The sequence below is a fragment of the Pleurodeles waltl genome, chromosome 7 (genome assembly GCF_031143425.1).
Source record: "Pleurodeles waltl isolate 20211129_DDA chromosome 7, aPleWal1.hap1.20221129, whole genome shotgun sequence".
NCBI classification, from domain to species: Eukaryota; Metazoa; Chordata; class Amphibia; order Caudata; family Salamandridae; genus Pleurodeles; species Pleurodeles waltl.
The window spans coordinates 1148764312-1148788739 of NC_090446.1; the positions used below are offsets into that span (position 1 = coordinate 1148764312).

At 45.9% G+C, this 24428-nt stretch overlaps 1 long non-coding RNA gene across 1 annotated transcript in view; it reads right to left on the reverse strand.

Moving 5' to 3' along the window:
• Nucleotides 1-9674, reverse strand: part of LOC138246050 (uncharacterized) — a 34570-nt gene extending 24896 nt beyond the window's left edge. Inside the window, exon 1 of the long non-coding RNA XR_011194213.1 lies at nucleotides 9631-9674. This is a non-coding gene — a long non-coding RNA (uncharacterized lncRNA). The remainder of the gene's footprint in view (nucleotides 1-9630) is intronic.
• Nucleotides 9675-24428: the final 14754 nt, after the last annotated feature.

Sequence of the window (24428 nt, forward strand, 5' to 3'; positions counted from 1 at the left end):
GAAACTAAAGCAGGAAATGACCACAGACTCACCTAGACTAGAACCCTTAACCTTTAGTGTGCATGTCTAAAATCTTGACCACCAGGCCAGAGGTGACTACTTAGTGTATTGTGTCCAGACTTAGCTATGACCTTCAACCCACAGATTCTGAGGGGAAACAGACTTCAATGTTCCATCACTAGAAATGTTTAACAGTGAAAACAAACAGACACAAGTAATACTAGGATTTGAACCGTCAGCTTACTGAGTGACAGCACAAGACCTTGACCATTAGGCCAGAAGTGACTGTTCTACTCTGCATCCAAACGTAACTGTAACATTCTTATCAAACATCTTGCTAGTCTCACTCTTTGAAGTAATTGTATGAAGGGATCATTGCAATAACAATCTCTCTTTCTCTTCTATTCCAGTATGGGATGGAAGAGAGCAAGACACACACACACACATACACACACAGAAAGTGAGAGATTGAGAGATAGGGAGAGAAATTAAGAGAAAGAGATTGACAGAGAGAACTTGAGAGAGAGAGAGGGAGAGCAGTTTTTAGGCTTTGATGAAATATATACGTAGAATGAGATATTTTAGGGCAAAGTAAAAATAAAAGTGTATTTGTCATTCAAAACGAGTGAGATCACCTTCAGTATGAGCCTTAAACTTTTGAAGTTTAAAAGAAATTAAAGAATGAAAATGAGTGTGAGGGTCTGTGACATTAACCTTTAGGCTTTAGGTGACTCGTTACTGTGATGCTTCCAGGCATACCTAGGACAGTTAAGTCACGCATGTGATTGATAAGAAATGTGAATGTTCAATCACTAGCTTTAACAGCCAAAACATTAGTAAATAAACAAATTGCCAGGCAATACTAGGATTTGAACCTTCAGCCTACTGAGTGACAGCACAAGATCTTGACTGTTAGGCCAGAAGTGACTCTGGTCCACCCTCCCTCCAAACGTAACTATAACATTTGTACCTAACATATTGCTAGTCTGACTCTGTGAAGTCACTGCATGGAGAGACCATTGCAATGACAATCCCTCTCTCTCCCATCCCATTATGGGATGGAAAAGAGAGAGAAACACTGACAGGACTGCAGGGGGAGCCTCAAGAGCCCGCGGTCCTAGCCGGCTCCACACATCATGTGGGAGCCGGCACTGCTCCCACAAGCAGGGAGCTGCTTAAAATAGTAGCTCCCTGTTTGTGAGAGCAGTGTTTTAATCAGTTTCTCAGCATGCATATTTGCGTGCAGGGAAACAGATGAAAACTTAACTTTCTGCAAGTGAGAGCTGTTTTGACAGCCATCACTTGCATGTAGTGAAGTGCTTGCTCTGACTTGGCGGGAGCTGTCAAAGCTCCCGGCAAGTGAAAGCAAACAGCTATGTCCCGGGGTGGGCACCACAGAACATAGCAGGAGCCGGCCCTGGGGTTTGGCGGTCCCCCGGGCCATTATTAGCTTCATGAGGAGGGCTGGGTGGTCCCTGGGATTTGGGGTCTGCAACGGATCCCCCTTATTCTTTTATTGTAGCACTGGGTAAGTTGCAGTCCCCAAGGCAGCGCAGCGGGGGGCTCCGTGGCCCCTGCACTGTATTTGTATAAAGATCTGGGGAGGTGGTGGACCCCGGAGCTGCAGGGAGGCCTTGTGCCCCCCTGCATTGCATTTGTTTAAAGCCCTAGTGAGGTGGTGGTCCCCGGGGGTGTGGGCAAAGTGCATGCCCCCCGCTGCATTGTATTTGTTTAAAGCCTTAGGAAGGCGGTAGTCCCTGGGGCTGTGTGTGTGTGTGTGTGTGTATGTGGGTGGGAGAGGGTGGCCCCCTACATTGTATTTGTTTGAAGCCCCGGGGAGGTGGTGGTCCCCAGGCTGTAGAAGCGGGGGCCACGCGGCCCCTTTGAATCCATTTACTTTGAAGCTCTGGGGATGTGGCATCCCCAGGGCTGTGGGGGGCCGGACGGTGCACCTACCCTTTTTCACTTTAAAGCCCTAGGGAGGTGGTGGTCCCCGGTGCTGAGGGTAGCAGTGCCCCCCTCCCATATTCAGAATGTAAATGCCCCTAGGACCTGGCCCACCTCGGTGCTTCACTAAAATAAGTGCTGGATCACGCGGTTCTTTTTTTTGGCGGATCCGACGCGTCTCCGGCTGAAAACTAAAAAAAAAAATCCTTTTTTGCTCTGGGTTGGTTTCTCTGGGACCCCAGCACCAGAGCTAAAGGGTCAGGGTGTCCCTACTCTGGCCCCTTTTCTTTTTTTTAATTTTTGTTTTTTGGGGACTCGACTGAAGCAGAGTATCAACATGGCTGCCAACATTTAGTTGTTGAAGTGCTGGCAGCCAATCAGATCTTAGCACGAGATTGGGAGGATTTGCGGTGCCTTCACGTCCCTATATATGGGTTTTCTTTAATTTCTAAAAAACTACTGGATGGATTTAAAACAAATAACAAAAAGATCACTTTCTGGACTAAGAGCTACCTTTCTGCAAAATTTGGTGTAAATCCTTCCAGTGGTTCAGGCGCTATTCCAGTTCAAAATCCCTATGGAAAAATGCATGGGTAAAGAGCGTTTTGGGACACTCTTTTTCTCCTTCCCTGCTTGACGGATCACCCCAAAACTTTCCAGACAGATGCTGAAGTAAGCATTATATTTTCTTAGAAAATTTCGTGAAGATTCATCAAACGGCACCAAAGTTATTACCAAAACAAAAAACACTTCTTCTACAGAAACTAGATCCTAACTATAACTACCTCATGGCAACCGCCACTAGGTAATATATATATCTAGTCACTTAAAAAGCCAAAGGTTACAGGGACATTATGTCACGATCTGAATGCTTCTTACCGCAATTGTTTGTCAATCTTGAGGCACCACCTGGTCTCTTGCTGGTTCTGGACTGACCAAGGTAAGGGCAACCCTTTCCAGTAGCCACGTTGCTGCTGATAGAGTAACACCAAGCAGACAGTGACCTCCAGAAGGAGTCCCAGATGAAAAAACCCAGTCCTGGGAAAAACCTCAGAAGCAAGGAACTCTTGGAAAGGAGGTAAGAAAAAAGAGAAGCGTAATATAAACTGGAATCAGCAATACTGCAGCCAAGAAAAAACAGGAGAAGTCCAAGAATCACCGGAAACAGGAGAGAGGAGCACCACCAGAACGGAAGTGTTTCCAACACAAGGAAAAGAAGACCAACTGTGCTTATATACGGGAAAACAGGAAGTGACACGCAGGAAGTTCCAAAGACCCCATCTTGAATTGGGAAAAGCCACATTTGAGTGAATGGAAAAATAGCCATGGTGTAAAAGAGGAAGCAAAGCATGCAGGGAAGGAAACACAGACTCCTGGGATGAAGAAAAGATGTCTAAGAGGAAAACCATAAAGAAAGAGAAAACAATAAAAAAGAAAAAAAGGGAGAAGAATAGGTAAGAGAGATTATAAGGGCGAAAAGCGGGGGGCGCGCGAAGCAGCTCCCAAAGAAAGATTGACTGTGGACCGAAAAATAGGTAGCGGCCCGAAACGCGGCTCAAAACGCGGCCTGCGGCAGAAACGGCTGTCCAGGACTCGGACTGCCGATCTGACCGCGGTCCGCAAGTGGGGTGCCGCAGGTCCTCGCGGCGTCACACATTATGGCTAGGTTCTGGATTTACTCATACAAAACCATAGAAATTCAGTAGTTAGATTTATTTCAAGTAACTATAACTCGCACCCTAGGTAACTATAACTCGCACCCCTGCCATGGACAGCTTTTCTTTAATAATTTGACTGCTAATGTTTCATTGATATTTTTATTGATGTTATAAAAGTTGTCAAGAGTGCTGTAATGTCTGGGGTAATTAACAGTGCATGGTGAGAGCGTGAGTTATAGTTACCTTAAGGCGGAATCAATAGTTACTCGAAATAACTCTAACTATAACTGTTGAATTTCTATGGTTTTGTGTGAGTAAATTCAGAACCTAACTATACCATCCCTGTAACCTTAGTTTTGTAAGTTAATTTCTATGTTTTTCAATTCTATTATCTAACTATAACGCCCCTGCAAAACTTTGGTTTTTCCAGTGAATTTCTATGTTTTTTTAATGCAAAGTAATTTTAATTACTATACATTAATCCATTCACCCTTGCCGCCGAAAGCCATGCGCTGCAGGGGTTGGCCACAGGGCCTGGCCTGTGGAGCTATAACTACTCAACCATGTGGCCATTAGCAGCAGGGGTTGGCCTTAGGTCCAACGGCCATCCCCCTACAACCACCTGCGGCCAACCCCCTATAACCACTCAACTCTGCATCCATAAGTCTTTGAGCAGGTCTGCAAGTGTGTGCATGAGTACCTCAGTGGGTCTGTCAGTGGGACCATGGGTCTCTGAGTGGGACTGAGTGGGTGGATGAGTCTCTGAGTGTATGTGCGAGTGGATGCATGACTTTTTGAGTAGGTCTGTTAGTGGATTTATGACTGTCTGAGTGGATATGCGAGTAGGTACGTGATTGTCTGAGTGGGTCTGTGGTTGGGTGCATGACTGTCTGAGTGGGTCTGTGAGTGGGTGTGTGTGGGTCTGTGAGTGGGTGTGTGAGTATCTGAATGGGTCTGTGAGTGGGTGCATGAGTGTCTGAGCGAATAACTGAGTGCATCTGTGAGTGGACATGTGAGTGTCTGTGCATGTGTGTGTCAGTAGCTGTGTGAGTGACTCAGCCACAAAGGAACTTCACCTGCCCTTTTATCCACAAGAGTCCACACTTTTCCACAAAATATCTACCCAAGAGGAGTTCTATCTGCCTCCTTGGGTAAGTGTCTAGTACGCATTCTACACTGCAGCTGTGTAGCGGACCACGAGGAAGTGTCTCTGCAACCTTTTGTGCGTTTAGCAATGTGATTATGACTTGTGCATCTTTCTCTAAAATCCTGCGATAACATGAATCCTGCTATAGAGAGGCCAGCAAGACTACAAAGACGTACATCTTCACCAAACCAGGGTTCTTCCGCTTATCTATATGACATAAGTGCTTCTTTGTTTTGTGGAGATGTCCTCATATCCATCTGCATCAAAAACGTGACCCCCAAAATTGGTGCCAAATGCTCTGGGGGACCCTTTGATAAGCTGTCCATCATCCTGGCAATAGGAGAAGATCTTTTATTATTTATAGAAATGGGGGAGGGGGACAGTACAGTCCCCCTTCACCAAACGATTTTGGCTCCGGGGACCCCATTCCCTAGGGCCCACTACAATTCAATGGGGAAGGAGGGCTGTCCTGCCCTCATCCCCGAGGCCCACCCCAATTCAATAGGGGAGGGGGCCACCGGGCCCCCCTCCCTGGGCTGATTTTGGCCATAGGAACTCCACCCACCGGGGCTCGGCCATGTGTCCTTGGATGTCCTGGTCCCAGTCAGGGCACCCAGTTTGCAATGGGACTGCAGGGGGAGCCTCAAGGCCCCTGGGGTCCCAGCGGGATCTCCAGCTACTGTGGGATCCCCCAAAGCTATTGCACTCAGGGAGTTGATAAACATGTAGCTCCCTGTGTACAAGACCAATAGTTTCATCTCTTTCCTTGCCTGCATCTCTGTTCCCAGAGGGCGAGAGCACTTTGACAACTCTCATCCGCTAGAAGGGGAGTGTTTTCTCTGACTTGGCAGGAGCTGTCAAAGCTTCTGCCAAGTTAGAGCAAACAACTATGTCCCGGAGGTGGGCACCCCAGGACATAGCAGGAGCCTGCCCTGGGGTCTGCGGTCCCCAAGGCAATTACTGGCTCCAGAAGGGGGCCCTGTGGTCTCCTCCTTTACTTTTCAGGGCTGCCCTCTCCCATTCTTTAGAACATCTGGCCCTGGGGAGTCCGCAGGGCCTCCCTCATTACATTGTATTTAGTCTCAGAGAGGTGGTGGTCCCTGGGGCTCAGTGCCGCCCCCCATTACAGCTAATTTAGCCTTGTAGAGATGGTGGTCCCCGCAAATTCTAGAGCCTCAGGGAGGGGGGCCCGTGTGCCCCTCTCCTTTTTTTCAAATAAAGGCCCATGGAGGTGGTGGTCCCCGGGCCCTAACAGCCTGAGGAGGGGGGCCCTGTGCACCCCCCTCTGTTTTTAAAATAATGCCCCCGTGACCTAACCCACCTGGGGGCCTTTTTCAAAACAAGCGCAGGAGCCTGCACTTGTTTTTCTTTTTTATAATTTTCAACAGATTCGCAGATCCGCCACGATTTTCGGTGAAAAAAATGCCTTTTCCCTCTGGGACCCCAGCACCAGAGCTATGGGGTCAGGATGTCCGTACCCTGGCCCCTTTTCCTTTTTTTGTCTTTTTTTCTGGGACTCAGGTAAAGCCGAGTCCCAACATGGCTGCCAACACTTCCTGGTTGAAGTGTTGGCAGTCAGTCAGATCTCAGCACGAGATCAAGAGGGTTTGTGGAGCCTTTGCGTCCCTATACATACAAATTTGATTTTTCTTTAATATCTCAAAAACTACTGAACGGAATTACACCAAATAACAAAAAGGGCCCTTTCTGCACCAAAAGCCACCTTTCTGCCAAATTTGGTGTAACTCCGTCCAGCGGTTTTGGCTGTAATCATGTTAAAGAAATCCTATGGGAATTAACTTGGGAAAAACACGTTTTGGGATCCCCACTTTTTCTTTGCCCCCGCTTGACGGATCACCCTGAAACTTTCCAGCAGCTGAAGTGAGCGTCACATTTTTGGGGAAAATGTTGTGAAGATTTATCAACGGGCACTAAAGGTATAGGCAAGTCAAAAAAACTCTTCTTCTATAGAAACTAGGTCCTAACTATTACTACCTAGTGGCGATTGCCACTAAGTAATATATATATATTTTTTTACTGAAAAAGCACAGGTAAAAAGTGAGGCATTGTTCTGGTTCAAAAACCCCAAAACACTGACCTTCACCAGTTATTAATAATAACACACAGTAAAAAAATCTCAAAGTCGACAACACTGTTGGACTTGTTAGCTGTTTTTAATAATTGGCAGATTCTTGTTTTGAGTATGGTAGACTGGTTGAGTTGTCGGGTGTGTTGTGTGTGTTAATCACCATAACTGCTGAATTTCAGTGTTTTTTATGTTTGAGCCTGAACCATAACTCTCTTTTGAACTGTATTTTTTCAGTTAAACTCATATTGTACTTAATTACCATCAAATCTATACACAACAATTGGGTCGCCGCTGGCCAGGTGCATAAGGGTTTGGCTGAAGTTCCTGGCCTATGACCACAATCTGCACCTGCCTCGTGCTCGCTCTGCCACATACGCCCACCCCCACTGCACACGGCTTTCGGCATTTAGGCACTGAGCCCAACCCACTTCAGCAAGCCAACATCCATTACACACATTCTTTGGGGGTGTTGCCAGCAGGACATACCCCACCTTGCACCTACTCTGCCACGTACAGTCATCCCCACTGTGCACGGCCTTAAGCCAGGCACCCAACCCGTCATGGTCTGCCAACATCTACTGCACAAGGCTTTCGGCCATAAACTGCATGTGCAGCCCTTAGAGCAGGCAGCCTCCACTACAGCAGGGCCCTGCGCCCAACCTCCAGTGTGTGGAGAACCCCTACCCTGTGCCCACCCTGCTGCAGGCAATCAACTCTGCGGTGCACATCATTCAGCTTTACACTGCAGCTGTTGGTGTCAGGGCAGCAAGGGCTCTACTGCAGCCAGGTCTGCACCCCCCCTGCTCTGAGCTGGTTGGTTGGGGAAAACTTGCAATTTTAATGAAAGTGAGCTTCAGCATAAAAGTTGCCATTTTCCTCTCACAAAATGGCGGGTGCAGACTTGCGGTTTTCATTAATGTTGCAAGTGTCGCACCTTTAATCCATATTTTGTGTTTTTTGTAAAAATGTCCATGCCTCTCGGTGCCCCCTAGCACTTCCCTCGGTGGGGCACCTCTTATGATACCTCACCATGTCTGTTGTATGATTTTCCACAGAACAAAACCTGTGAATTGTGGGATTCAAAATGGTAAAAAAAAATATCTCAGCGTTTCTTCAGCCAATCACATTTGTAAAAAACAAATCAAATAGTAATCATTCATTTTTGACTCTCCGTTTTAAAGGTCAGAGTTGTACAAAATAAAACTACACAACTGATTTACATCACAGCACACTTTCCGATTAAAGTTCTAGTCCAAATCAGGCGTAATTCCATTCAGTGTTTTACTGCTGTAAGCAAAAGTAAAATGTCTTATTTTTTCACCCTCCCTATTTTACTTTTTTCTTGCATGGATCTTTACCAAAATTAGCATGCCAGAGGTTATCTTTGTACGCCAAGTGACAATGCAGATCCGTGTATGGGGTCAAAAATATAGGTAAATGAAAAAAATATTTTTCAATTAAAAGCATGTCTAAATCATAATTACACAGTGCCACTTTTTAATATATATGTTCAATGAAAGAACAAGGGTTAAAGTGATATTATAGCGATGTGAAAATGGCAGTTAAAACATAACATTTTAAACTCAACAAAACACTGAAATTCACAAGTTATAATTTACTGAGCTAACTAGAACTTGCCTACCATGCCCTGTGCTGTCATCAATGATGTCACTGAACATGTTGTGGGTGATGTAATCTGTGAGGTCATAAACAGAGCATGGTGAAGGCACAAATCCTAGTTACCTCAGTAAACTATAACTGGTGAATTTCAGTTGTTTTTTAGTTTAAAATGTTAAGTTTTGACTAACATTTGAATCTACCTATAATTTCACTTTAAACTTTGACGAGTATACATATACATATATATATATATATATGTGTGTATCTCACGTTTTAATGCATGCATGCAACTGAAAAAAACACTATACGAAAGTACTGCACACCTTCCAATGTTATATCACTCCCACAGTGGGTGGCATCTCAGAGCTGGTATCACCTTTAGTCACGGCTGGTGGAAAAACACTGTCCTCCGTTTACACTCGCTTTATAGATACTGCACTCATAATAGGCCATGTCGAGTATCACAAGACCTCACATCGACTAACTATTGTTCACTCTTTCAGTCCCTACCCTCAGCCTCCCAATCATTTTTTAGACAAACGCTTCAGTATACAAAGAAGTTAATGAGCATTCTGGTCAATCAGAAACACGCAGAGACATATTCTACCACCTGTTCACGACAGCCTTGAAAACCATAGACGGCCTTACATCATATCGGTCTCTCTTCTCCATATAATGCACTTCTGGAAGGGTCCATGCACTTGGCAGGGGTGCACAATAGCCTGCCCTCTGACCAGAGCGTCCTTTTTCAGCCATTTTCTGTGTTGAACCGCCTCAGGACTGTTTGGAACTTGGTTGTGGCACAGACGGATGAGTGGCAGCTGATATCTGTTCAGTTCAACCTCTGGACTCAACCCCACTGTAACAAAGAACCTGTGTCCAGGGAAACCAGACAGTCCACAGAGAAGAGGATCCCCAGTGAAACGAGATCCACACCGACGTGTTTCACAATGACAGAAGCTACCAAAGCGAGTATAGTGCAAGCGGCGTACTCAGGTTGCATAGGGAGGCGAATGTATCAAGGACATGATGCTACAGAAGCATAGTGTGCAGAATTATTTAATGCACCAACACTGTTAACTCCAGCAATTGTACTTGCTCATCCTGACAGTGGTACAGACCTGTCTTTCGGGGCAGTGTAATATGAAAACATGTTACCATCATCATACCTGCTTCTAGCACCATCTGCATCGGGATGACCATCTGCACTTGGGGGCGTCACCGTCTGGATTCTCTGAGCACAAGAAAGTAATACAAATATGACTTAATTGTGTATTCTTCACACTCAGACCTGAGCCTCCCTACAGAGATCACCTGAAAACTGGCAGTTCCCCAGCCCTGACCTGGACAGACTGTGATCATTCTCTCTGGCCTTCAATCCAAGCCCCACCCTCCGAGCTGTCTGCGGTTCAGCCATGATACATACAAGTCAGGACACATAGAACCAAGGTTACCCCTCTCCCATACTTCTCATCTGACCCTACCTCGCACTACCCGCGCCTTTACATCAGGTTCGACCCTAATGTTTCACTTTATCTCGCTAGTCTGAAACTGATTCTGCCCACAGAACTTGAACTACTTTCCACCCTTAAGGCTTCCATCCACCAAAGGCACAGAGCACGCATATGGGCTGTCCTTCTTGGCCTGTGGGCTACGCTGTACCATCATACCGACTGTCTAAACATTACTCAAAGCTTATACTTCTGAGCATCCGATCCAGCTTCTTCCTAGCCACCACCCAGTGAATTTACCGTAGACACTGACTCTGATCGGGAAACGTCCTTAACCACACATCCTTAACAACGCAGACGTTTCCCACGCAAGCGTAACCACGCTTGCCGGAACAATGCATGGCTTTTTCTGTGCCTCTACCATGCATGTGCTAAACTACGAATATGCGTGGTTAAGGCACAGAAACAGCCATGTGGTGTTCGAGAGAGGACACGGAGGATGCAGTGAGGTAAGTGGCAGGGGTGGGGGTGGGTGAAGGGGTCTGGGAGGGCTTTTTTTTTTTAAGGTGGCATGGGTGGGGGATTTGTTTTTTTTAGGGCTTAGGGTGAGCGGCTTGGGACATTTTTTATTTTCTAGGGGTTGAAGTCGGGGTATTTTTTTCTAGGGCTTAGGGTTGAGTAGTTTATTTTTAAAGAGGTGGTGGAAGGTATAAGGAAGGGCGGGAAGCGGGAGGAGAGAAGAGGAGGAAGGATCGGGAGAGGACGCAGTGAGGTAAGTGGGGTTGGGGGAGGATCTGTGGGTAGTTTTTTGCGGTGGGGTGGATTTAGGGCTTAGGGTGGATGGGGGTTGTCTGGGTACTTTAGATTTTAGGGGAAGGGCTGGGGGGGTTAGGGTAGTTTTCTTTAGGGCTTAGGGCAGATTGGGGGGTCGTGGTAATTCAATTTTTAGGAGTGGGGGTGGGGGTTGGGGTAGTTCTGTTTTTAGGGCAGGTGGGGGTCTCGGGGTAGTTTAGGTATATGGGTTGGGGGCAGTGCTTAATTTGTGCTTGTTGTTTCCGGTGCTGAACACCAGCACTTATGTTTTTTAGGGCCGGCGCTTATTCTTCTGCCCCAAGCCTTTGCTGCGAGCAAAAGACACACATGGGAAAGACAGAGGAAGAGAAAAACAAAAAAGCGCCACAATGGGAGAAAGCAGAAAGCTGCAAGAGTAAGCTGAAGGGGCAGGGAGTGGCTTTAAATGGATTGAAGAGGCCCGAGATGGCTTCAGGATTACGCTGCCGCAGTATTCCGTTTTCCCACATTTAATTGCAGCAGCCGCGTGTTTAAGAGGAGGGCTTTGAGCGCCGGCACGTTTTTATTTACAAATTAAGCACTGGGTGGGGATCGCTTTGGGCCTCAGGGCAGGTGGGGGGGGTTGCATGAAAGAACCACACATGCCATTTTGCATGCTGTTTCCACACACACATTTACTAGGCATGCTTTTACAACAAAAATTTGTTGTAAAGGCATGTATGGAAACAACACGGTTGTGGTGCAGACCGCGTTAAGGCATGCGTTGTTCCAGCATGCGTGATTCCATCATACAACCGATCTGATCTACAATAATCTAACTCTTCAAGAAGTCCCTGCATTTAACTTCATCCTTCAACCCTGACCCATAATTTCTGCTTGCCCCTTGCCCCCCGTGTTTACTTTCACCCTCCGTTTTCTTCTCATTTTCTCTCCCTCTGTCTCCAAAACCTGTAACTGCTCTAAAGTGGCTGAAAGGGAACACAGTGGCACTATACTAAACACCAAGGTAAAATAAAAATACAATACTCGTAAATCTTCTTCAGTACTTGCAGAAGGAATGCGCTTGAAATTGATCTAAATACCCTTTATCGGATCCTAAATGTGGGGTGATTGCTGTAGTATTGTTATGGTAAATTATAGAAATGTCTGAATTCAGGTATAAACTATAATGCTGACTGCATCATAAATCGACATATATGGGGTAGTCCAGATTCTGTAAATGGGCTACAAACATACCAATATACTGAAACACTGGTGAGGCTGGAATTTTGGCTCTAACTCCAGATTAGGATCTGGCTGAAAATTACTGTAGTTCTGTCCTAATCATGTAAACCATCCGTTTCTTACAAAAAAAGGGTTAATGCAATTTAATACATGCCCAATCGAGTACCCTCAGCCCCTTGTCTCCCAACCACCACATTGCTGTTTATGGCTAAGAGACATATATACACACCAATGCACCATTCATACAGCCCTGATTGTTTTATGTTGAGAAATCACTGTGGAAGGGTGTTTTATACTTTTTACAAAGTATACCTCTGTAAATGTAAACGAGAACGGAAAAAGCTGGACTAAAACCAATCCAACGAAGGTTACTGTCAGCCTGAATGAGTGAATGAATGAGTGACGACCTGTAAAGGACTGCTTCTCCTTGATGCTCCGCCCCCCGTCTCCTGATCTCTTCGCACCCACTCATTCCTTTCTTGCCTGTCTTCTACTTCCCCTGCTGAGTCCAGTCGGGAGGATTTCGTTTATTTTCAACCGCACCTCTATATCTGCCCTGGCCGTGCTACCTGCCCGACTCCGTCCCCCGCCCAGTACAGGTACCTGTGGGGTGACAGCAGCTGAGCGGTCTGCACGCTGCAGACCCTGTTCTCCTCCACACCATCATGGAGTCTGCAGGAGGCAAAGAGACACATTAATTGATTAGCATGTAATGTCCTTTACCTCTGCGCATGTGCGCTCGCCGCAGCCCCTTACAGATCATTTCAGAGGATCTCTCAGATCCATATCCGTCTCAGAAGGGCCTCCGAACCCCCGCCACACACATGCTTCAGTCTTCAGACCATCCACACTCCCTCACAGACCATCTGGTGCACCACCTTGCAGATAGCTACAATTGCAGGAGCAAGTACACTAACATCAGGGTGCAGGGGGGGCCACTACTCCCACCCCCGCTCAGTCTTAGATGCCAGGGGGCTTTCACGTCTAAATTGGAGGGGGGGGGGGGGGAGGGTGCATTCTCTTTGCTTGCATCAAGGCCCACGTCAACATCCTCACCACAGTACCTGGAAGTGAAAAATATGTCATCTGACATATTTTGAATGAAGCCGAAGAAACTATGACTAGAAACAGGACCACGGCAAGCAGCGCTACTTCAAGCGATGGCTTTAAGACGCCACTGGCAGTTAGTTGCTTTTGGATGGGAACATTTCGCCCATCTATGCTGTTTTGTTAACTCTTTTGAACTGGTTGAGCTAACATAAACCATGATTTCCACACTACGTATTGTGTTTAGTTGCACCGTCCCTTTTTACACTGCCACTCGTTTTCTCCAAAACTCATAATTAAAAATGAAGTTTGTCACTAAACTTTTGATTTACTTCTAGTTAGAAAACCTAAGTTGCGTGTTCAGGGAAAAGCCATGCTCATGTCTCTACAATTATGCGTAGAGTGTTATACTTTAACTGTATTCCACCTGTAAACTTAGTTTCATCTTGCAGCAGCTGTCACGTATGAGTCGTAGGCCCAGCGTATATACCCACTTGATGTCAAGGGGTAATGTGCATTTAACTGGATCTATGTAAATATGTAATCCTGGAGTTAGTGTGTGTGTTTTAGTTGAAGTGCATGTGTAGTGGGCCTTTACTCCTTCACCTTCTCCCTTTGCTCTCTGCTCGTTTCACACTCTCCTCTCCAACTTGCTCGCTCCTGTACCTTTGACCCACTCCCGCCTTCTCTCTGTCCTTCTTTTCCGTTTCACTACCTCCTCCGCTTCATTTCACCATTTCCTGCACATCTTTCAACTCGTGCTCATCTTACATCTGGTTTCACCCCTGCTGCACGTTGTTTAAACTCACCTTGGGCGTTTCGTTTCACCTCCTCCTCTTTTCTCCCGCTTATGTACATCATTTCACTTCCTCTTACTCTTGAAATTTCCATTTTCTCCTGCACCCTTACTTCACCCTCTCATCTTTTCACCTCCTCCTGCATCCTTTTACCAACTCCATTCTTTGCAGTCATCACTTTTTCAGGTCGTTTAACTTTCTTCTCTTCCTGCACCTTGTTCCACCTCCTCTTCCACCTCCGCATTACACCCTTTTCTCCACCTCCGTGTTACATCCCCTTGTGGACCTGCCTCATCCATCACTCCACTCCTCCCCTTTTTCCCCATCACAGGCTTCCAACTGTATTTTCCCTTTATTGTTCTCATCCCATCCCTTTAGAGAGATCCACTGGTCTTCTTCAGGCCTAAACTTTTGAATTGACCCAAGAGCGGAAAGGGGGTCGAAACGTCAGCAGTGATGCTGTAGCCTGATTTTGGTTACTGTATATAGTATGGATGAAGGACTAAAATGGCAATTTAATGCCTCTTGAATTGAGGATTGTTTCAATGCAGAAGATTAACCAACAGGCTATTTTTTAGAATATGTTATGTTAGATGGTTATGAGATTTATTATCTCTTGTTTCTTTTTCTGATCATGAGCACTTGATCTTTGCACTTTTTTCTGTCCTTCTATTTTAGGGTGTTGAGATAGGGATTTCCTTTGATATGTCTTTTATGTAGGATTATGGTTTTATTATGTATATATAATAATAAAATAAGCTCTTTAATTGAATATATACCCATTTGTTATTGTGAGAAAAGCTTTTTTGTTAGTATTGTGGTCTCCTTTATTCAAACCTGGCTGTCTAGACACTATGGCTTTGTGAACTTATGGAGCGATGCCCACATTGCCACCTGGCAGAGGTCTAGGACTGAAATACCACATGCTAACGCAGTGGTAGCAGACTTGACCCTAGTGGAGTTGGCTGGCAGACCCTCTGGAGGCTGGTTCTTGGCCATTGTGTATCAGATCTTGAAGCAGAGTACGGTCAATGGAAAATAGTATTTCTGTCCAGCCATGCCTTTTTGTTGGCACAGTGAACCCCACAAGAGTTGATGGTCCACCCGGTGTTCATTGGTATGACACATTTAAAAGCTCAGTGCTCTTCTAGAGTCCAAGCGATGGAGTCTCTTCTCCTTCTTAGAGTGTGGAGGTGGAGCATAGAATACTAGCATGGTGATGGTTTGACTGTCATGAAATAGTGTTTTGGTAATAATGATGTGTCCGCAGAAGTAATTTGTCTGGGAAGAAGGTGATGGTGGGTGAATATAGGGGACCTGAAGCTCACTCGCTGAGATGCACTCTGAAGTGGGCTGAGGTGATGGCAACAAGAAACACCATCTTGATGCGAGGAGCTGCAAGGGACAGCTATGAAGTGTGTCATAGGGAGAGCACTTCAAATATTTGAGTACCAAGTTAAGGTCCATAACGAAAGGAGAGGGGGAAAACAAGTGTTAGAGACCTTTCAAAAAATGCATCACAATTGGTGGCTAAAACAATGAGGGACGTTCTGGCAACTGTAAAAAGACAAAAATAACTGAAAGGTGCCTCTTAACTGTGCCCAAAGCAAAGCCTTGCTGGGCAAGAGACAAAACAAGCAACAAAACATAAGACAACGGACTGGAGGAAGTTAATCTGGCGTGCGCTGCACAAAACCCCATATTTGTCCCCACAACAGACATATACAATTTTTATCCAGGTACAACTGGTAGCCAAGATCAACCACCTCTGAAAGGTCAAAATGTTCAGCTGCCACTGCTCAATCTCCACACACAAAGGTGGAGGTAGCGAAGGCCCAGGTGCAGAACCCTGCCCTGTTGTTGCAACAGCAGATCATCCCAGAGGGGCATCTTGATCAGAGGAAAGATGTTTAAGCCCAGGAATTCTTAATACCATACTATCCATGACCAATCTGGGCCCACTAGGATGACTTGGGGTCAGTCATTCTTGATCATCTTCAGAACTCAGAGCAGGAGTGGCATTGGTGGGAAGGAGTGGAGTCCCTAGTTCCACTCCCGCCACAACCCAGAAAGGACATATCGGTGACCAATGTCAAATCTAAGTAGGGTAGGGAGAGAGGTCTGCTGCTGGCTCAATCATAGTCCAGAAACCACAACTGCAGATCTTTCGCAGTCTCCTCTGATATGTGGTTGGAGAGGTCTTATGATGTTGGGACCACTGAAACTTTAGATCGCTCTGCAGAGACCACATATGCCACCTGGTGTGCTTGACCAGCAGGATGCAGTAGGCCATCAGTCCAAGCAGCCTCAGAGTCCACCTCACTGAAATCTAGGACAGAGGCTGAAAGGTCAGGATCACTGCCTAAATGTCCCATACTCTCCATTTTGGGGAAGAGCACAAAACAGAACAGTGTCCATGATGGCTCAGATAAAGGGGGGTGTTTGAGTGGGTGTCATGTGTGACTTTGACACATTGATAGTGAACTCCGGAGATGACAGGAGCCTTGGCACAGTCTGGAGATAGTTGAGGACTGCCTGCCGAGAGACTGCCATCAACAGCCAGTCTTTGAGGCAGGGGAAGACTGGGACCACTCACGGCTGAAGGTGTGCTGCTACCACTGTCATCACTTTAGTGAATGCCCAAGGGCAATTAGTCAGACCAAAAGGGAGCACAGTGAACTGAAAATGCACCTCTCCCACCATGATTCGAAAGTTGCCCTGATGGGCCTACAGGACAGATATATGGAAACAGGCATTCTACCGGTCTAATGCCACCCTCCAGTCTCAAGGGTTGGGGCAGCCAAGACCTGGGCCAGTGTGAGCATCTTGAAGTTGTCGTTCTACAGGAAGGTGTTCAGAGGGCATTGGTCTAAAATAGACTAAAGGCCTCCATCCTTCTTGGGCACCAAAAGTAGCAGGAATAACAATCACAACCTACTTGTGGTGCAGGCACACTCTTGATAGCCACCTTGGCCAAAAAGGCTTACACTTTCTGCCATAAGACAGATTCCAAAAGGGCTGGAGGAATTCCACCAAAACATTGGTTTGTACCTCCAAGGTGGGGAGCTGAAGGTCAAGAACCTTGGCTGCTCTAAGCATGGCCATTGTGTAGGAACCACTCTCCTCAGTGGCAGGACCGGGGGTGAAAGGAGGCCCCTCTGAGGGGACGTATCAAGGCCACTGGCATCATGAAAGTCATCATACCAATTCTCCTCGTGGTACAGTTTCCCAATTTCATCACCTGCATCACAATCATTGCCTAAGTATGTGCTAAACAAGGAATGCCACATATGTGTTCTTCCTTATGGGGGGTGCCGAGCCCAGCAGGGGTGGTGGCCCTTTGATGGAAGCTGAGTGTGGCCTTGATCGAGGTCCCAGCGATGCTGACTTGTTGCTGGCAAACACAATAGGTGCTCTGGCATCGATAGTAGTTGGTATTGTCATCAAGGCTCCAGGAGCCACCATGGAGCATGGCAACAGAGACAGTCGGAAAAGAAGCCAGTGGAGGCCAAGTGGTGGATTCGGAAGGGGTGGACCTGCCAGTGGCACCCGAAATGGAGGGCTTCTCAAATCCTTGAGGCCCGAAGGTGTGCCAGAGGGAGTTGGTAAGGATACAAAGTGTTGGATCATAGCCTTGGGGAACTCTTCAATCTGCCTCAATGTCGCAGATGGACCTGAAACTCAGGTTGTGCCAGGGCAAATTGTGGGATAAGGTCTGACCTTGAGAGACTCTTGAAGAAGATTGCAAGGGATGGAGATACCCTTATGCCTTTTCAGGAGTGTGTTAGTGGCAGGAAGGACCTAAATCCCACTTGGATTTGTTGTGCTTCTCTTCGATTTACCAAAGATTTGGAGCTCAATGATGACCGACCTCGGTACGACTCCTACGATTTCTGGACAAGAACTGACCCTTTGACTTGGACGGGTTTCATTACAGAGTCTTCTTGTGCGTGCAACACAGAATTTTGCCTTGCAGCCTCTGATGGCCTTCCGTTTTATTGTCACAAGTCACTGCAGGCCTTAGTCATGGCTCAACTTCAGGCACCACAGGCAAACTGCATCACGATCTTTCACAAACTGTTGCTCATGACACTCCTTTATGGTATAAAACCTGTTGTTTTGGCAGGTGGCATTTCCCTTGCACACTGGGTTTTCAAATTCCTGTGTTAAATGGGTTTCTACAGAGATGAGAGGTAGCTCTGGATTCCCATTTGGTGGCGCAGAAAGAATGGAACTGACAGCTTGTGGAAGTTGCACCTATATAGGACCCACACGTCATTTCTGGAGCAGAACAGCATCAGTGTAGAGGTGCTTGGCACCACCTACTGGCGCACAGAGGTCCTGACGAAAAGTTTCTGGATCCAGTCTGATGCCTGGGAACATTTAAAGAGTGAGTAATCAATAGTTAAAGGCCTCTATCAGAACTTGCTTTTGTTTTACTCTGTTTTTCTAGCTGTACAGTGACAAGCAGAAAGAAGATATTTTTGGCAGCATGTTTATTTTTTGCACTTCTTAGGTAAATGTTCTTACGATCGTATGAAAAACTTCACCAGGGCCAGGGTAACCCGAGGCTGTTTGAAAATCTGACGAAGGTCAAAAAACACTTTAGCACTCCCGTACATCAAATCATTTTACATTGATAGCCAGCGAGTACTGGTAAATACTGTTTTAATGCAAGCTTATGTATGGCATCAAATTATCAATCTTAAACCTTTGTAGAAATGTATTTATGATCTGTATTCAAATATCAAATTTAAACGCGTGCATCGTGATTGAAATGTTTCAAAACCTCCATCAGCACTAAGGATTCAAAACACAGGCTTCAAACACAGAACACCCAAGTGAACTAAGGAGTGGTATCGTCCGATTTACACCTAAATGCGACAACTTTTGTCAAGCAATGTACTGGGCCTGATTCTGGCGTGACAGGGTACATGGGCCAGCAAAAATTGTGCAAACGTTGTGCGCACATCAAGGCAACAATATATTTTTTTCTATTCATTTTTAAATATTTTATGTTAAGCAAATTATACAGGTGGCATGGCAACTGGTAGGTTACAGATCGAGACTGAAACTCGTTGATGAATTTTAGTGCCCTTAGCCCACATCCAACGATGAGCGAAAACATATGCTTTATGTTGTGTGCATCTTGATATGCTTGTACATACTTCAAAATGCCATGTATAACCACGTGTTTGCAAATTCAATAAAAATCATTCAAATACTATCGTACGGAGCCATTTGACAAGATCATCAGGCGATGTGGTGTAGACCAGTTTATCCACAAAATGCCCAGCTGTCATTTTAGGCTCTGGAGTTAGCCAAAACCTTTTGATTTTACTAAAGTTCTATATTTACATATAATAGCTTTATGCCAGCACTTTTCATTCAGTGGCCTGGTGCTGGGTCTTTCATATTTTCCTTCCACTCACTGCAGCACAAAGCATGGGGGAAGGGCCCAATCCCCTTCAGCATGGCTAGATTCACCAGGAGTGACAGCATTCTGTCCTCTGACCAGGAGCATATCTGCACACAAAGTAGTCCCTTTCAGTCTCGGGGACTACTGTGACAATGTCTGCCTATTGAGACCAAAAGAATATTTTTGCTTTTAGCCATTTATTTATATTGGTGAAGGTCCAGGCAGTCCCCCTAAGAATAATGTTTTAGAAAAAATGACAAGACAAAACACACATTGCCCATGCAAAAAGATTCCCAGTCGCTGCCAGATTTATTGGCTTTGCCAGTGTTTGTTATGTCACGTGATAGCCAAGACGTTATTTTATTAAAATTATATGCATCCTGGACTTACCAACAGGGGTTTTCAGGCAGCCTCTTTATTCATTGAGTCATTCATATTTTTCTTCCGCTCACAACAGGATAGTCATGGGCTGTCAAGTAGCCCACTTCAGCCATTCACTAAGGTCACTGTGAATGATGGGATTCTCCCTTATACATGGAGAATATTTAGTAGTTCTCTAAAGTACAGGGTCTACTATGGCAATGTGTGCTTTTAGAGACCAAAACAATAGCTTTCCTTTTAGCCAACGTTTTTAAGACTGTTCAGGGTTCATTCAGCTGCTTCCTCACCAAGAAAGGTTTGCAAAAAACAAAATGAAAAAAGTTCGGACAAAGCCAAACGTCACGTAGCCAATGCCAGACCTGTTGGCTTTGCCAAAGCTTGTTTTGCTTATGTTGCCGAACAAAAGGAATGCTCAAACAACAAATTAATGTGCAGTCTATACTATTAACCATGGAGACAAATAACAAAGATACACAGCTATTGGCGAACATTTCCAGTCCACGAGTGTAATAGTCCTGAATCTAAACTTGAAAGCACAGAGAAATGGACATATCATTCCAAAATTATGCAGATATTGGCGGCTCTGCAATCTGTATAAAGAATATGAGGAAATGTATGTCACACTATACTTCATGTAACTTGATCCCTCAGACACCCCTAACCTTCAGGCAGTCTGATGCTCATGAACTTTAAAACAAATAAAAATGGACCGATCCCTCAAAGGCTAACTATGTGAACGTTAAGCCATTCCTTTATGGCAAACTCTTCACAGGTCTAACGACATTTCCTTCCAAGTGGAGCCTATCAGATAGTCACAATATCATACTTAGTACACGGCGAAACATCCGTGGAAAAAGTGTTCTATGGCACTCAATACGTAGAAGCAATATCAAGGGTCAGAAAATCAAGAATTGTGAATAATTGTATAAAATATTTATGACTAGCATGATTTAAAAATACAAAAAATATGAATATGTATTGAAGTCTGTGGTTCAAATTGTCAAAAGCAGCATATTGTAGTCTCATACTCAGGGTATTTCAGCCCCCGCTTGTTGATCATCTCCAAAGGTGAAATATGATCAGAATGAATATGCATCAAGATATTGGCGGTCAAAAAGATGGTCTCATAGCAATAAATAGTGCAATTGGAAAAGCACACTTTGCACATCACTCACCTACCCTTAACAGGGAAAGACAGCACCCAGAAAGCAATGTGTACTTTCTTTTGTGTTTCCTGCATGCCCTTCTCATACAAACTGTGAAATGTAAATTGAGAGCTCTTATTTGTAATAGAGAAGCTCCCCTTGTAACCTATTACAACAATACAAGAAATGAACATGCGTGGCCTTAAAGGCTAGCAACCAAACATAGGAGTGAGCCTAAAAAGGTGTCACTTCTTCATGTATTCAAGGACTCATGGTGCTTTGTTTTTTAAAGAAACTTTATGGTGCCCCCTCTCCTTTCAGAACCGCAGTACGATTAATTCCTCCCTGTAGGAAGTTGGCTCTGTATGTATTATTTCAAAGTAAGAAATAGCATGCACAGAGTCCAAGGGTTCCCCTTAGAGGTAAGATAGTGGCAAAAAGAGATAATTCTAATGCTCTATTTTGTGGTAGTGTGGTCGAGCAGTAGGCTTATCAGAGGGTAGTGTTAAGCATTTGTTGTACACACACAGGCAATAAATGAGGAACACACACTCAAAGACAATTCTAGGCCAATAGGTTTTTATATAGAAAAATATCTTTTCTTAGTTTATTTTAAGAACCACAGGTTCAAGATTTACAAACAATACTTTAAATGAAAGGTATTTCACTCAGGTATCTTAGGAACTTTGAATCGTCAAGTACAGTTTTGGCAAAAATGGCAATAAGCTATTTTGAAAATGGACACTGCAAAAATCAGCAGTTCCTTTGGGAGGTAAGTAAATGTTAGTTTCACAGGTAAGTACAACACTTACAGGGTTCAAAGTTGGGTCCAAGGTAGCCCACCGTTGGGGGTTCAAGGCAACCCCAAAGTTACCACACCAGCAGCTCAGGGCCGGTCAGGTGCAGAGGTCAAAGTGGTGCCCAAAACGCATAGGCTTCAAAGGAAATAGGGGTGCCCCGGTTACAGTCTGCCAGCAGGTAAGTACCCGCGACTTCGGAGGGCAGACCAGGGGGGTTTTGTAGGGCACCGGGGGGGACACAAGCAGGCACAGAAAGTACACCCTCAGCGGCACAGGGGCGGCCGGATGCAGAGTGCAAACAGGCGTCGGGTTTTCAATAGAGATCAATAGGGAGACCCGGGGGTCTCTTCAGCGATGCAGGCAGTCAAGGGGGGCTCCTCGGGGTAGCCACCACCTGGGCTAGGAAGAGGGCCGCCTGGGGGTCGCTCCTGCACTGGAGTTCAGTTCCTTCAGGTCCTGGGGGCTGCGGGTGCAGTGTGTTTCCCAGGCGTCGGGTTCCTTGAAGCAGGCAGTCGCGGTCAGGGGGAGCCTCTGGATTCCCTCTGCAGGCGTCGCTGTGGGGTCTCAGGGGGGTCAACTCTGGCTACTCACAGGCTCGCAGTCGCCGGGGAGTCCTCCCTGTAGTGTTGGTTTTCTGCAGGTCGAGCCGGGACGTCGGTTGCAGAGTGGAAAGTCTCACGCTTCCGGCGGGAAACGTGTGGTCTTTAAAAGTTGCTTCTTTGTTGCAAAGTTGCAAGTTGGTTGAACAGGGCCGCTGTCCTCGGGAGTTTCTAGGTCCTTTTAGATGCAGGGTAGTCCTCTGAGGCTTCAGAGGTCGCTGGACCCTGGGGGACGCGTAGCTGTTGCAGTTTTTCTCGAAGTGGGGAGACAGGCCGGTAGGGCTGGGGCCAAAGCAGTTGGTGTCTCCGTCTTCTCTGCAGGGCTTCAGGTCAGCAGTCCTTCTTCGTCTTCAGGTTGCAGGAATCTATCTTCCTCGGTTCTGGGAGCCCCTAAATACTCAATTTAGGGCTGTGTTTAGGTCTGGGAGAGCAGTAGCCAATGGCTACTGTCCTTGAGGGTGGCTACACCCTCTTTGTGCCTCCTCCCTGAGGGGAGGGGAGCACATCCCTATTCCTATTGGGGGAATCCTCCAAAATCAAGATGGAGGATTTCTAAAGGCAGGGGTCACCTCAGCTCAGGACACCTTAGGGGCTGTCCTGACTGGTGTGTGACTCCTCCTTGTTTTTCTCATTATCTCCCCTGGACTTGCCACCAAAAGTGGGGGCTGTGTCCAGGGGGCGGGCATCTCCACTAGCTGGAGTGCCCTGAGGCATTGTAACACGAAGCCTGAGCCTTTGAGGATCACTGCTAGATGTTACAGTTCCTGCAGGGGGAGGTGTGAAACACCTCCACCCAGAGCAGGCTTTTGTTTCTGTCCTCAGAGAGCACAAAGGCCCTCACCACATGGGGTCAGAAACTCGTCTCTCAGCAGCAGGCTGGCACAGACCAGTCAGTCCTGCACTGAACAATTGGGTAAAATACAGGGGGCATCTCTAGGATGCCCTCTGTGTGCATTTTTTAATAAATCCAACACTGGCATCAGTGTGGGTTTATTATTCTGAGAAGTTTGATACCAAACTTCCCAGTATTCAGTGTAGCCATTATGGAGCTGTGGAGTTCGTTTTTGACAAACTCCCAGACCATATACTTAATATGGCCACAACTGTACTTACAATGTCTAGGAATAGACTTAGACACTGTAGGGGCATATTGCTCATGCAGCTATGCCCTCACCTGTGGTATAGTGCACCCTGCCTTAGGGCTGTACGGCCTACTAGAGGGGTGACTTACCTATGCCACAGGCAGTATTTTGTGTGCATGGCATCCTGAGGGGGATGCCATGTCGACTTTGCCTTTTTCTCCCCACCAACACACACAATCTGCAATGGCAGTGTGCATGTGTTAGGTGAGGGGTCCCTTAGGGTGGCACAACATATGCTGCAGCCCTTATGGACCTTCCCTGGTCACAGGGCCCTTGGTACCACTGGTACCTTTTACAGGGGACTTATCTGTGTGCCAGGGGTGTGCCAATTGTGGAAACAATGGTACATTTTAGGTGAAAGAACACTGGTGCTGGGGCCTATTGAGCAGGGTCCCAGCACACTTCTCAGTCAAGTCAGCATCAGTATCAGGCAAAAAGTTTGGGTTAACTGCAACAGGGAGCCATTTCCTTACACTCCCACACTAAATGCAAGAACAGAAATTGTCCTCTCTCTTTTGCTCTCTCTCTCTTATCTTCTATCCCTCGAGGTCTTAAACACCCTTACCGTAGGATGACCAGATTTTCTACACAAAAAGCGGGACCTGCCTACAATTTGGAAGCCAGCATATATATATAAAAAAAAAGGATGAGAAGGGCAGAATCGTGACCAGACGAGACAGAATACAAAAGCAGGCATCTATCTCATGGGGCTTGATGAAGTCGTTTCTGTTTCATGAATGAAAGTTTTCTTAAACATTTTGAATATCCATTTTAGAGCTATTCTGTTATTTAAAGGCCTACATTTGCATTGACCCGAAAGTACAATATTAGTGACAAACGTTGATAGTGCGTAACGCACAGTACACTAGGATTGAGGCCTGACCACTGGAATTGTTACTGCCTCACAGACATTCTCTTTGTTTTTCTTTAACTTCTACTCCTTTCTCTAGGAAGACATTCCCTCTTCTCATTCATATTTATTATCATACTTTATCTTTCAACCCCAATTCTCTCTTCTCATGCCATCTCCTTCGTTCAGGTCTTTCTATTCATCTCTAATAATATTGTGTTCCCTTCTTCTCTGCCCTGTCTCCTGCTTCCAATCTGTTTCTTTCTGTCTTGCTCAGACCTTCCCGTTCACTTCTGTTATTCCTTCCCTTGTTCATTCTT